The sequence below is a fragment of the Opisthocomus hoazin genome, chromosome 22, assembly GCF_030867145.1.
Source record: "Opisthocomus hoazin isolate bOpiHoa1 chromosome 22, bOpiHoa1.hap1, whole genome shotgun sequence".
NCBI classification, from domain to species: domain Eukaryota; kingdom Metazoa; phylum Chordata; class Aves; order Opisthocomiformes; family Opisthocomidae; genus Opisthocomus; species Opisthocomus hoazin.
This window is the reverse complement of record NC_134435.1, coordinates 7858783-7873166: the sequence shown is the minus strand read 5'-3', so window position 1 is coordinate 7873166 and position 14384 is coordinate 7858783.

Sequence of the window (14384 nt, the reverse complement as noted above, 5' to 3'; positions counted from 1 at the left end):
GAAATAAACAGCGGTCTGCAACGATGTGATTTCAGCAGAGAGATTGGTCTCGTGTAGCCAAAGGCTCCTTGGCGCAGAAATGGAGGATGTTAGTGCCCAGCACTGTGCTAATTAAAGTTTTCTGGTAGTTTCGCTGGTCCCTCGCAGCTCTCCACGTTGACAGCAGCTGGGAGGGGGCCGTGCGCTGGCATTTCGGGTGCTGCCTGGCGCGTTGCTTTCCTCCCTTCGAGGGCAGCTTGGTGCCCGCCGCAGGGTGAGAGCAGAGCCCGCGCGGTTTGCGGGCTGGGACCCAGCAGTGCCCGCATCTGCCACTCTCTGCTGTCCTGCTGGGTGGTGGAAGCCATCTCTGTGCTGCAAGACGCTGGTGCCTGCAGCCTGGCCCGACGAGCGGGCTGGTGCTTTGTGTCCCTGTGTCCAGGGAGCGATGGCAGGGCTGTCCCCTGGGCTGCTCTGACTGGAACACGCTGCAGGCTTAGGTCCCTCTCATCGGAGTCCCGAGAGCCCGGCTGGGGCTGGCGGGGAGCGAGCGAGTCAAAAATCAGGTCGAGCATGGTATCTGTGGGGGAGGATCCTCCTAAGGTGGCAGGAGCTGCCCAGAGGAGCGGGGTTGGGTGCCGGCCGGTCCCGACACCAAACAGCCTCCCTGGATCTGTCCCAGGGTCCTGTGCTGTGCTCCCTGCGCGCTCCTCCACCGAGCTCCAGGCAGGATTGCTGCCGTCGCCTACCCCCAGACTGAGTGCTGAGAGCCGGGAGTTCCCTGGATGATTTGTGCCTCAGCTGAAGCATCTCTGCTAGAAAACACCGCGGCTATTGATTAGAAAATTGGCACTAACAGGGACTCGGCTTTGCTGAGCTGCTCCAGGGTTTGCCCACCCTTGCCATTGCATCCAATCCCTTATTTCTGATCTAAACCTGCCGAGGGGACTCTTGCTCTGCATTTGGGGCTGGTGCAGGCTCGGGTGGAGGGGGCCTGGGGCAGACATGGCCAGGTTTTTGGGATGAGCGACTTCTGTACAGCTGCCTGCTCCCTGTGTAAGTCACCCGGAGTTAGTCTGGCTCAATGGGAGGGGGCTCCGTGTATGCTGCAATTACAGTAAATTAAAGTGAAATGACTGCGGGAGCAACTTCATTGTAGAGTTGAAGGCTTTAAATGGGGCAAATCTTGTGGGAGAGGTAATACAAATTAGCTTTCAGGTACACAAGCCCTTCTTCACGTTACTGTTACTGCTGTTATCCCATAGTGGTGCTATTAGAAACGAGGGCATTGCATTAGAAGGGAAGCACATTATGCAAGTGTTTAGCCCTGCTGGTAACTGCTCTCTGCTGACAGGTATTTGCTTAATGATAGGTTGGAGAGAAAGCCAGCAGCAAGGACAAGCATCAGAGGGAGCTGGGAGTGCTGAGCTCCACCTGGTCCAGCCTTCCCTGGACCTCCCGGAGCTGCCTGACACCTCCCACCAAGAGGGGAGCAAGGACCCTCTGGAGGTTCCTCGCACCGTGGTCTGAAGGACACCCCCAAATCCCATCTTCTCTACTTCCAGCAGGGTTCTGACCATAGCACATTCCCAGATTGAGTCCCCAGTGCCCTCCCTGGTCCCAGGGCTGGTCCCCACGGATGTCTGCAGGCTCCAGAGTTGTCTTGGCTTGCTTGCAAAGGGTCAGGAGGTCTTTCTGCTCTTGCCTGTGCTGGAGGCAATGTCTGTGAGGCTCTTGTGGGTACGAATGCAACGAGTCATGTTCCTTGTATCATGTGCTGTCCGTGACAGGCGGCAGAGCCAGTTTTTCTGCTCTGAAAGTGGGACTGGGGAGGAGACCGCAACACTCAAATACCGAGATCCCTGGTAGCTGCCAGCCAGGCGGCAAGGAGGCCACTTGCCGTTTTCAGCTCCAGGTAAGGTGCTTTTCTGTCTCCATTGTCTCACCAAGGGGATTTACAGACTCGCTTACCACTTTTGTGGGCTGGAGAAGCAGAGAGTGCAGCAGGAGCATCCCTGGGATGGCTCACACTTCATGTGGTCTTGGAGATGGGGATCCAGCATCATGCCTGAGCCTGGCAGGAGGGACTTCAGTCCCCTGGGTGAGACAGGAGTGGGTGCAAACGCTGTGACCTGTAAGCCAGTTTTACCGGGAGGGAGGGGGGGGGGGGGGGTAAGGCCATCTAGGCTATCATGCCCGGTGGGGTGAGAATACACAGACTTGCTTCATTAGCCAGAGGTCCATTCCATGTGTACCTTGTGTGTTGCTCGGCCATGGAGAAAAATTGCAGCTTGTCAGTGGGGACCATAGGGCTGGTCGCTGGGTTTTGCTGGTGTGCCTGCCCGGGCTTTAGGTAACCAGGTCATCTAGGGCAGGGAGACCTGTCTGCCCCAAACGGGGCTCCAAAGGAACAGGAAGAACTGGATCTGCTGGTCTGGAATTGGAAAAAGAGCTGAGCGTTGGCAGCCCTTATCTGAGCCACCACCCACAGCATGGACCCTGGGGTGGGGGAGCCTACCCCGTGTCTTGGAGATGGGCTGGATTGGTCCCCCGGGACAGGGTTAGCGGTGCTGTGGGGAATGAAAGGGTTGTAGGCACCCACGGTGGCATTGCCTAGCATGCGCTTGGGGCAGCACTACCCCTTCCCTGCGCCCGCTGCTGGGCTTTGGTCTGGTTGCCCATCTCCTAGCATAAAGCTTGAGGTCTACCTCTGCGTACCCGGTGCCTTTCCGATCTGCTCACAGCCCCTGGCAGTGAAGGCACAAGGCAGGGGCATCCCCCACGGATCTGGGGCTGCAGGAGCTGCGGAGCGGCTTTGGTGAGCAGGACCTGCGGTCAGGGCATCGGCTACATCTTCTCCTGCATCTTCCCAAGGGCTGCCTTTTCTTTTGTTAACATTCGATTATTTTTAATGATTTTAGATTAAAATGTAATTATTTTCAATTAATAGTTGCACTTCTTAATTACGGAGATGAATTAGATTGCTGTTCATTATTAATTAGATTTTAACTTTGCACTGATTAGGCCTTTTATCAGCCTCTTTGCTCACTCCCGCCCTCTCGGTCCAACCTGCCTCTCCCGCGATGCCGCCCCAAACCCCACTGCTTCCCACTGCCCTGCAGCATCCCGGAGGTTTTCAAGCCTGTCTGGAAAATACAAAATAAATTTTGTCCGCTCACAAGCTGCGACTGGCTCTTCTAAAAGCCCAGATACCAACCAGATGATGTCATTTTGCGGCCATAAAAATGTTAAAGCATTAATGTTCTGCCTCCCTCCCTCGTCAGTGCCTGGGAGAGAAACTGTTCCCTCATTCCCTGCTGTGGTTGGGGAACGACCGCTCTTCCCTGCGAGCAGAAGGGACCCGATCCCTCACCCCTGCTGCCTTCCTCTGCCCCTGTTTCATGGACTCTGTTTGGTTCTGCTGTTTTTTGAAACAAGCTGTCTTCTTTCTTTTCTTTTCATCCACCACCTTTCAGGTACCTAATCAATGCTCAAAGCTTTCTTGCCATTGCTCTCGGCTTCTCTTCCACTCGCTGCTGCCTCTGTTGCCCTCCCTACCATCCCGGGGAGGTCTCCTTTCTGCCGGGGCTTCCTGGGAGCTGCTCTCTATTGAGTCATCCTCATTTAATTTTAAATATTCCTGTCATTTTTGCCTGCTCACAGGGGTTTTAAGGCATCTCCCTGTATATTTGGCCTGAGGTTTCTCTGTCTGCCTCCATCACTCTCCCCTTGCTGCTTCCCTGAGGGGAGGGAAGTGCGTGCTGCCTGTGTGGGCACAAGGTCTGGTCCTTTTTTTCTGGGGACCACAGACTGCTTTAGTCCTTTCCCTGCTGTTTTGTAGAGTAGGAAGTGCACAGGGCCTCTTGTCTCATGGAGAAAACTGAATGGTGAGGTCCAGGGAGGCATTGTTATCCCTGAAAAGCTCACCTTACTCCACTCTACGGTTGCTCCTTCTGGTCCTCTCTGTGCTGTAGGTGTGACAGTCTCGTGTCCCAGAGCTCTTCAGCGAAATGTCAACAATCCTGAAATGTGAGTGTTTGGTGTGAACCTGGGGGGACCTGCTGGGTTTACGTGTGCTGGATGCTTCATGCTGGCAATGAACTTCCCTCTGTGCCCTGTTGTAGGGTTTGGACGGGAAGATAAGGAGAGAGAGGAGAAGGAAAAGGACAAGGTAGAAGAGAAGGAAGAAGAGGAGACGGAAAAGACTGAGGGAGAAAAAGAGAAGGACAAGAAGAAGAGGAAGAAGAAGGAGGAAGAGGAAAAGGTAAGGAACTATGGCGTTTTCTGCAGATCAGCTGCTGAACTCTGTGCCAGAGCGTTTCCAGTTCCAAAGTCCCCAGTGTGGTGCTCAGGGTCAGCCCAGCACTTCCCAAACCACTTGATGCCGGGGGCCGTGCTGGGGACCCCCTGGACCAGGCTGTGCGGTGCCTGTGGGGCACCCAGCACCCGGAGCACCCGCTGCCCAGCACGCAGCGGGGTGGGACCAGTTCCTGCGGGGAGGATGGGTGTCCCAGGGGGAGGCAGGCAGCTATGGAGCGGGGCCACCTCCGTGGGTGAGCACGGTGCAGTGGGGATGTGAGTGATGCAGAGCTCCCAGGTTGCCACCGAACCCCGTGGAGAAGGATGCTTGGCATGGGTGGCAGCCAGGTTTGTAGGGTGATAGAAAGCACCAGCCCCAACTGATTTACATCCTGGCTGTGAAGGGAAGCTGTGTCTGACCCATGGCAACCCCACGCCTCTGGTGGATGGAACTATGCTGTCCACAGCCTAGAAATCACACTGCATGCATGGCTTTTCTGCTGAGACAGCTCTCTCTTTCCTCCCAATATTCCTGGTAAGTTCTCCCTCCTTTTCATCATATTTCAACACAAATTACCTGCTGCTGTGGACAGCAATGCTGTCTGCACTGCACACACCACGGAATCCTTGCTCTTGGCTCTGGCGGTCCCTGCGGGGCCATGGGCATGCCCGGGTCCTCAGCAGCACCAGGGTTCAAGGCCTGGCTCGAGATCCCCACACGACCAGGCATCTGTCTGACTCGAGGTTGTAGCTTGGGGTGCCAGGGTCCCTGGTGATGCTTGTCCTTCTCTCTTTGCCCCTGCAGGGAGAGGGGGAAGAGGACAGGAGGAGCAGCAGCAGCTCCGACAGTGACTCGGAGGAGGTAACCACACCACCAGCTCCATGCTGGGGCCTGGCTGTCCCACTGCACCCCAGCCCTGTGGGGTTTGCACCTACAGAACCCTGTGTGGATGCTGGCTATGGTGGTATCAAATACCTAGAGGCACCGGGGGATGGGACACCAAGAACCCAGCACTCCCCTCACATGCTGTCTCTTTTCTTTTTGTTCCTGCCCCAGGACCGTGGCAGTGACAAGAATGATGAGAAGGAAGATAAAGACTAGTATTTCCATGCTGGAGAAAGAGCACACATCCTGGACATGCCAAGGAGGAGGGGATGCAAAAGGCAGCACGTGCTGGAGGGGGCCTTGGCCAGTTATAGCCAAATAAAGGTGTTTGCAGGCTCCAAAGAGAGATACTATTTATTCATCCAGTCACGTTGCCTACCCAGTGCTGTCTGTCCCTCCTGAGAAGGAAGCAGCCAAGGAAAGACAATAGGTGGGGAGCCGGGATCTGGCTGAGCACAGGCAGGTTTTATTCAAGACCATGGAAGAGGTTGGAGAGCAATCCAGGGGCTCTGGCTGCCTGGCTCTGCATCATCCCCTCAAATTAGGTGGTACCAATATCCTCCCTGTCCCCTCCTTGCCACTTGCTATGGGATGGAGTAGCCGGAGCGGGGACAGACACCTGGGTCTCTGCTGAGCTGTTATAACTGGCTCTGATTTCAGATTCAGCCTGGAGAAGAGAAGGCTCCGGGGTGACCTTAGAGCAGCCTTCCAGTACCTGAAGGGGCCGACAGGAAGGATGGAGAGGAGCTTTGCACAAGGGTGTGTAGTGATAGGACAAGGGTGAATGGCTCTAAACTAAAAGAGGGCAGATTGAAATTGGATATTAGGAAGAAATTCTCCACCATGAGGGTGGTGAGGCCCTGGCACAGGCTGCCCAGAGAAGCTGTGGCTGCCCCCTCCCTGGCAGGGTTCAAGGCCAGGTTGGATGGAGCTCTGAGCAGCCTGGCCTGGTCGAAGGTGTCCCTGCTCATGGCAGGGGGGTTGGAACCAGATGATCTTTAAGGTCCCTTCCAACAAAAACCATTCTATGATTTATCAAAAACATACCAAAAGCAGTTACCGGGGGGGGGGGACCCAAACCAACCCCTCCACTTTCTTCAGTGCTGCCCCACCGCAGCGTGCGGGGCTGGGACCGGGCACAGCAGCCCGGGGAAAAAGGCGAAATACACCGGGAAAAAAGGGAAATAATACCGGGAAAAATGAGCTGGCACCGCCATCTACCGGGCACGGGCCGGGCGGCAGCGGGGCCCCGCGGTCCGTATCCCCCCGGCTGTCTGCAGGGCTCCCGCAGCGGGGCCGGGGGGGGGGGACGGACCCCCTGCGCCCTTCAGAGCGGTGCCAGCACCCCGACCGCTGCTGCTGCGGGGGTCAGCAAGGGCAGGAGCCTCGCCGCCCGGAAAAACTGCGATGCGAACGTGAGCACGAGCTCTGCCTGCTGCGTCGCTGCCTTGATTTGCTTCCTCAAGGAGCCTGTTTTTAAGGATATTTTCCCAAGTAATGCAGGTTTCAGACAAACTCGAGTTGAAGAGTCAACACCGTGAAGGGTTTTGCTCGAAACCCCGGAACGTGGCTTTAGATGTTGTTTTCACGGGAGAAATGCAGCCGTCTCTTGTATAATCACAACAAACAGCAGGCAAGATGCTGAGGAATGTTGTTTTAATTATCCAGCACAAAGATTAAAGGGAAAACAGGCAGACAGGAAGAACAACCAACCCCAAAAGCTAAACTGGGTTTCAGTGTGTTGGTTTGGCTTCAGTGGGCAAAGGTCGAATTGAAGTGCCTTACTGCTGCATCAACAAGGTTGCCTTAATGTAAAATCACCTGGTGTGGGGTGATTTTACATATTTTACTTTCCCCTCTGTGCAAGTACGCAGGACTCTTGCACAAGACGCAGCCTACTTCCAAATAGCATATGTAGCTGCAGCATTTTACAGTCCCCCTCAGGCCACGCTCCCACAGGATGGGAAGCTCTTGGAATAAATTCTCTGTGTCTGGACACGAAAAGGGGAGGCCCCGCTTTCGCTTTTTAAGTCAAAGGTTGGAAACTTTTCAAGTGTGCTGTGCCTGACTCTCTTTTCTGAGGTGAAGCATGCCTGTAGATGCTCAGCTGGAGCTGAGAGGTGTTGCATCTCACCGGAGTCAGATTCTGCTTTTTAGCTGTTGGCAGATATCTTACCTAACAAGCTAAAAGCCCTAAAATTGTCCTCTACACCTTGTGGCCCAGCTACAAAAGCACGTGAAGCTTGCAGGTGGCTGTCTGCAGCTGGCCCCACCAACGTGTTCGCATGGTGCCCAGTCTCAGCACCTTCACGTCCTCGGAGCCAGCATGGGTTCACCCCGTGCTGCTGGGTGACGGCGAGCGCCGAGCCAGGCAAAGTTTTACTGTTTGCTGTTTGCATTTTACGGTCCCTGCTTCGGGCCACTGCACTAAGCTCTGTACAAATACAACATGCGCAGCCAGATCCCGATGGCACAGGAGTAAAAAGCAACACACGCCCAGGGACCGGCTGTGTGAACATCCAGGTGTCTCCTCCGGCAGCCGAGAGGTTCCCTGTCCCGCCTTTGGCACCTCGCCTTGCACGTAGCTTGCTCCCCTCTGCACCCCTGTGCTGCCTTGATTTGACCCCGTCAAGTTTCTCCAGAAATCTGCAAGGGTGAAAACCATTTCAAATTATCTGGCGTCCCTAAGTCCTCGTTGCATCTCAGCCCTGGCTTGAAGCCAGGCGACGTGAATGGGCATACAGCACAAGCATTCGTGCCACCCATGTGGATTAGGGCTCTAACAGCACGTAGTGGAGGAGGCAAAAAGCAGGTGGAACACTTGGCTTTTGGAGATGCTGAGGACCCTCAGCTGCAGGGGTACAGTGGCTGTCCTGTGGGACACGTCCCCCAGCACGACCTCGGTGTGCCGAGATCGCACGCGGGAGTGACAGTCAGCAGCTTCCCAAGCACTGCTGGGCGTGAGGTCCGACTTCATTGGGGTGTTTGACCACCTCATTTGCTTGAAACTTCTGCAAGGTTCAGCCTTGGGCCCCATGGAGCTGATGTGCCTTCAGCCAGGTGGGAGAGGAGCATGGACAGAGTCGTGCCAAGCGTCCATCACGTCAGGCTCATGGAGGGGTGGAGTAGGAAAAGACCACCGGTGAAAGAAACTGGCAGCCATGGAGTTACTTAAGCAAGTCTTGTTTACACAGATTTACTCCTCTCTATAGATAATAACCTGGGCTGGTCCTCGGGGAGCAGGAGGGGTTGTGCTGCCCCTGCTCACAGCGTCTTGGGGTACCTGCAGGGACCCCGCATGGCACGCAGCCATCGGGGACCTCGTAGCAGCAGAGATGCCAAGAGAGCTTAGGTGTGGAGAAAGAACTGATTTCCATACCATTTCATGCGGTGATGCCCCTAAGTGAAGGCATTTTTCTGTCAATGACAACAATTTTGGAACAGAAAAATTGGACCTTTATTTTGCAATGATATTTTTCATCTTGCATCTGGAGGCTTTATTATATAAAGTGTCCTATTAGGAAAACAAAGCTTTCTGAGCTAGATATCAAAAAGAAATCTTTCCTCTGTTCCCAAGTGACCTTCTTCACAGAGGATTTCAAGCTGCTTTTTCATTCCACTAAAAAATGGAAACAGAAATCCTGAGTTTCCCAGAAAAGCTGATTCCTGCAGCCCGGCTTATGATCTGCTAATCTCTGCAGAGCACCAGGCAGAGGTTTCCTATGAAACGACTCTTCTCTTTTCGCGCTGAATAATAAGAAAAGTAAAACCTCAACAGAACTGGGGTCTTGCAAGTGAAGGGTGTTTTGGAAGGTCAGATCTCTGCTTCTGCTCCTGTTCCCTGCAGAGTGCTCACACTTGCTCTTCTCTGGGCTGCATCCTTCTGCAACTTGTCCCTTCATTCTGAAAATCTGTAAATTAAGACTTTTTGCTATGTTAATTAGGAGCTTAAAGTTATAAAAGAGTTTTATTCACTGAACTACTCAGGATTCATTTTCATAAAAATGACTCTAAGGAACGCAGAACTTCCACAGCACCCTTCTCTCCCCTGCAAACCTTTCTAGGACGGCTGCATTTGCTCTTTCAGCAGAGCAGAGCAGGCTCTTTTCTCCCCAAACCTCACTGCAATACACTCCTAAAATCCATACAGAAGTGGTGCCAGGCTTCTCATGAAGGAAAACCTGCAATTTGCTCCGGTGGATCCACCAGGACACGTTTCTGGGTGACAGTTCTTCTGTTGCCGAGGACCAACAACTTGACCTCTTTAAAAGCCGTGACGTCCGCGCGTTATGAAAGGGCCCGCTGGCTGTCGGGGCTGTGACTCACTTACCCAAACATGATTCACCTGCTGTTCAAAGTGCAGCGAGAGGTGGAGGCGAAACAGCCCGTGGAAAAAAAGAAAAAGAGGCACAGCTAGAAATACTCGTCTGCTCCCTGAGCAGAGAGCTCTGCCCAGGCCACCGCCGCTGCACCAGCCAGGGAGCCCACAAGCAGCTATTTATAATCGTGGTGGAGACGCAGCCCTGCTCATCCTGCCTGAAATCCAGTCCAGTGCCTGCGTTTAGGGCTTCACACCGGCTGGCTTTGGGGAAGGGGGGCTGCGGGAAGAACCTGAGCAGCCTCCTGCGTTGCTCCCTGAGTCTTCAAGGTGTTTCGTTCTTCTCCATGGTCAGACAGGCGTCTTAGCTGGAGTTTGAGCCACTGGCTCTCAAGAGCCCTCTTTTGTCCTCACGAAGAAGGATGCTGAACTATCAGGCTGGTGGTGGTGGAGATGCTGGAGCTGAAGGAATAAAGACCAGGACAGAGGATGAGGAAGCTACACACAAAAGCTCACCTGGAAAAACATCTGTACGGAGCCCAACACCAAGAGCAGAGAGAGGGGGAAAGATCTGCAGCCCCCGGGCAGTGCAGCCATGATGAGCACTCACCCGGCAGCTCTCGGCTGCTGGGGAAGGAATATTCATGCAGGGGATGCTCCGCTGCAGGACTAGAGCTTGCCCATGCTCACCTTGCACCATCATGCTGGGGTGCCCCAGACCACCCCACTGGCACCAGCAGATTCGCTCCCAGTCAGTGCCCTGGTGAAGGGGAACCAGGCTCCTCCACCAGTTACCACCCTCCTGTTGTCCATTGAGGCACTGGAGGAGTGGGACAAGCTGGACCCTGGACCTGACCTGACCAGGGCAGGACAGAGGCATCACTGCAGACCAGGCTCTGCCATCTGCAGAGCCCGCTGCTGCCACTTGCAGCCTCCTTTGGCAAAGGGAAAATGCAGCGCTGAGTCCCCGCCAGCCCTGCTGGCATCTTTCTCAGGTGGGTGGGAGCTAAACAGGAAAAGCAAAAAAGGGAGAAATGAGGGAGGCAGCACGTACTCGTTTCTTGCTGGGGCAAGGAGCCAAGGCCACACGGGATGGTGGATGAGCGGAACAGAGTAGCCTGGCCAGTCCTCAGACTGCAGTGATGGGCTACCACAGCGTCACCCCCGGCCACGTGTCCCAGGTCAGGCACACAGACACACAGCAGCTTGTGAAGCTGGTAACTTCTGTCTGACTCTGTAGTAAAGACTGATTAGAAATCAGCTTTCCCCACCCAGAAGACAAAGTGGGTGATGTGACCTCCGAGTCTGGCCTGCTAGGATGCAGCTCCCTGTGGACACCAACCCCCTTGGAAGTACGAGCTTACTGCAATGTAAAGGTGGAGTCATGTCCTCAGACAGTGGGTTCCTTATGGCTTTTCCTCCTCTAATCACTTTGTTATGTTATCCATGCCCTTATGTACCCTAGGATTTGTGGGTGCTAAATGAGCCACGCTGACTTGGGCCCCACCATGGGATCTCCTACAGATGGAGGATCCTCAGCTGCCCTTGAAAAACCAATGAAACAATTGCAACACATCAAGGCAAGCTTATAGTACCCTGTGCTGCAGGCCATGGTCTTGTCACCCCTCCTAGGGCTTCCCCCCAGATAATAGGGACAAATCTGACCTTGCTTTTAGCTGTAGTTCCTTCTCAGGAGTATGTGGTGTGTACATGACCACCCATGGAAAACGACATCTCCATGCATTTTATATGGGACTTGCTTCCAAGACAGAGTGATAATGTTCTGCCAACCTCTTTGCCAAGACGTTTGGCCCAAGAGAGTAAAACGAGTCAGATACGGATCTGGGCTCTCCCCCTGTGACTCTCCAGTTTCCAGGAGGTCAGGCATAAGCCCGGTTACATGAGCGATGAGATAACGTTACATCGCAGCTCTGTGTCCTGCCAATCCATGTGGCAGTCAACTCATTTCTCTAGGAACGATGAAGCCTCAGGCAAAGCCTGTATGACTCAGAAGGGGAAAATATTAAAGTTTTCTTTAAAGGAAAATATTAAAGTTTTCTTTAATTCCCCAATGCTGTTTACATCTGATTCTCCTTACTGAGAGAGTCGGGGCCTCTCTGAGCTCTCAAGCAGCAGAGTTTCAGGACCCAGGAACAATACCATGTAATTTAGATGATTGCTCCCTGCCCAACGCCTAGTCAGCACAGTGCAGACCTCAAATACCAAACACCAAGGAGCAGCGTGGCAATCTGCTTGCCTCTGCCCAACAGAAAACCAGGCATGGAGCAGCTCCCCTTACTGCATACAAAGACCTGAAAGAAAAGGGGGTTGTTATGAAAGACGAGCCGTGACTGCAGACAAAGTCTCCCACACCACCTGCTTCCACTTCCTTTTCCTTCACTTACCAGGACCAGCTTTGACCCGCGTGTGGCAAATGGAGAAACCTGGTGGCTGAGTAACATCCTGGATCCAGAAATATTACGACGCAAAGAAAGCAAAAATTCCAGGAAGCTGGTGTGTTTGTTGACAGGCTGGGAGGAGTATGATGCAAATAACTCCCTGCATGTTATTTGCATGTACTGAGGTATAAAAATAATTCCTTAGACCAAGTCTCCAGGCTTGCAGACAAGCCAGCATCCAGGCAGAGCGCAGCTGAAAGGGTGCTGTAAGCCATGGGGCAGGAGCGGGTCCGCACAGACGCTGAGGCTGGATTTCACCCTGGCTCTTTGCCTGATCCCCCAAGCAGAAAAAAAACAGCCCGGGGCCTGATCCTGTGAGCTGAGCTGGTTCTTCCCCATCTGTGCTGGTCAGCCCTGCGTGGCCCTTGCTGATGGCAACACTCCTCCTCCTCAGCTGGGATGCCCACATGTTCCCTCCTTCCCATGCTTTTGAAAAAGGTGAACTGGTTTTACCTCTGTGCAACAGGACTTTCAGGTCTGATGGCACCAGCCTCATCCTCGCAGGAGGCTGGTGGGCAGAGCGGGGGCAGCTGTGTGTGAAAGGGGTCATGACATTCCCGGTGCGTATTCCTGTTCAGCAAGTGCTTGTGGTGCCTTGGAAGACACCCAAAGGACCACACAGGGCTCTTCTCTCTGCACAAGAAAAGGCACCACTGGGTAGGTGCTGTCACCTCTGAGCCACTCCTTAATCCCTAATGTGCCAAAATCAAATGTCAATGTTTGCAACAAATATTTATGCACTAAAAATGAGCAGGCATAGCTGGTGTGAAAGCCCTGATCCTCGTCAACAATCTGGACCACACTAATGAGGCCGTGCGGGAGCCGAAGCACAAGTGGTGCGTGTGGCTGGGAGCCAGAGGAGGAGGTGGTTTCGCCTGCAGCAACACCTGGAATTCCTCACCCTGCACTGACCCTGGGTTGTTTCCACCTTTCCAGTGCAAAAAAAACCCCTGTAAAATAAACCCTGTTGTGCTTTGCAAATAGTTCCTAAACACGGTGTGATCTGTTGTGCGTTATGCAAAACGTGAAGTCCTCCTCTGGCCAGCAGAACGGTTCACATTAAACATTTGAAGCTTTACTTATTTATTTATTTTCAGTTATGTAGTGAGTCTGCACAAACACAACAGAGACAAGCGAAAGCATTTGGAGTTCAGAACCAGCTCAGCTCCGGATGGAATGGAGAAAACAAATTGCTCTTGTGCCAGCACTAATGAAGTCTGGTTTCCAATGGACTCGCGTGTCATGGTTGATTGATTTTTAACTTCATTATGCAAAAGCAGCAGCACGTCCTCGCCGCTTACGAGGTGCTGGAGAGCCCACACACGTGAGAATGGCTGCGGAGTGAATCAGGAGGTGAGGAAAAGGAGGAGGCAGGTCCCAGGAGACAGGCCCGTGTCTCCTGGAAGAGCTGGCTGGGGTGATGAAAGCTGCTCCACTCCTTGCCTGACGCCGGCGACTGGAGCTGAGCCACACAAACAGGTTATGAGAGCACTCTTCAAGCACATCACTACAAAGTTGGCCGCGGTCACTAAAATCGCCCTCATTTCACAGCTCAGGAGCCACCAATGTGTCCTTCTCGAGGGGTAGTCTGGAGGTAAGGGTGGTGAGGACACCCCGGTGGCAATCTTTTGTTTTAGTGAGCATCCAGGTTTCGGTAGAAAAACTAGCCACGGTGAGAACTAAATCATGAGAGGAGAGTGGTGTGAATGAGCCTTGCCCACCTGAGAAATGCCCGTGGGAGAGCTGCTGAGGGAAATGCCGTGGCAGGTCCCTCTGGGGGGGGCAACCAAAGGCTGATCCTGCAGATGGGGAACACGGAAAATGTCCCCCCGTGGGGCAGAGTCCCTGACAGCCCCACAACGCTCCTGGGGTGACCACTGGCCCTGATGTCACGCTCAGGCGGTGTTTGGGTCTGCGCTGCTAAACAGGGTCCAAGATTTCTCCAGTCTGAAGGGATCACTTAAAAAAATAACGGAGCAAGTAGCGAAGCCTTCCAAGCCCACATAAAATAACATAGTTGTTGAGCTTTTAAAACGACTCATCTGTTGTTTCACGTAATCGCAGTAGATTTTTAAACAAAACCTGCTCCACAGCTCAAACCTCTGCCAGCCACTCCCTTAGTGGGGCATGGGCTGCACCAGCACTCACATCGTACTGGTGATCTCCCTCCCTGAGGATCCCTTCCCGCCTGTGCGTGGGTTCGGTTTGTTTTTGGGGACACACGAAAGAGCCCTTGGGGAATGTGCATCATCCTTATATAAAGTCTGATCTACTTAGCTCCAGAGTCACCAGATTTCAGCTGTTTTTCCTGGCACCTGCTATGCGAGAGCTGCCAGCCCCTCTCTGTACGGCTGCGTGGCGGGGGGATGCATCTCTTTTGGGACATAGAGCCCATCCTGGGGGTCCGTGAGTGGGAAGGGGACCGTCCCCATCCGGGGTCTGAACT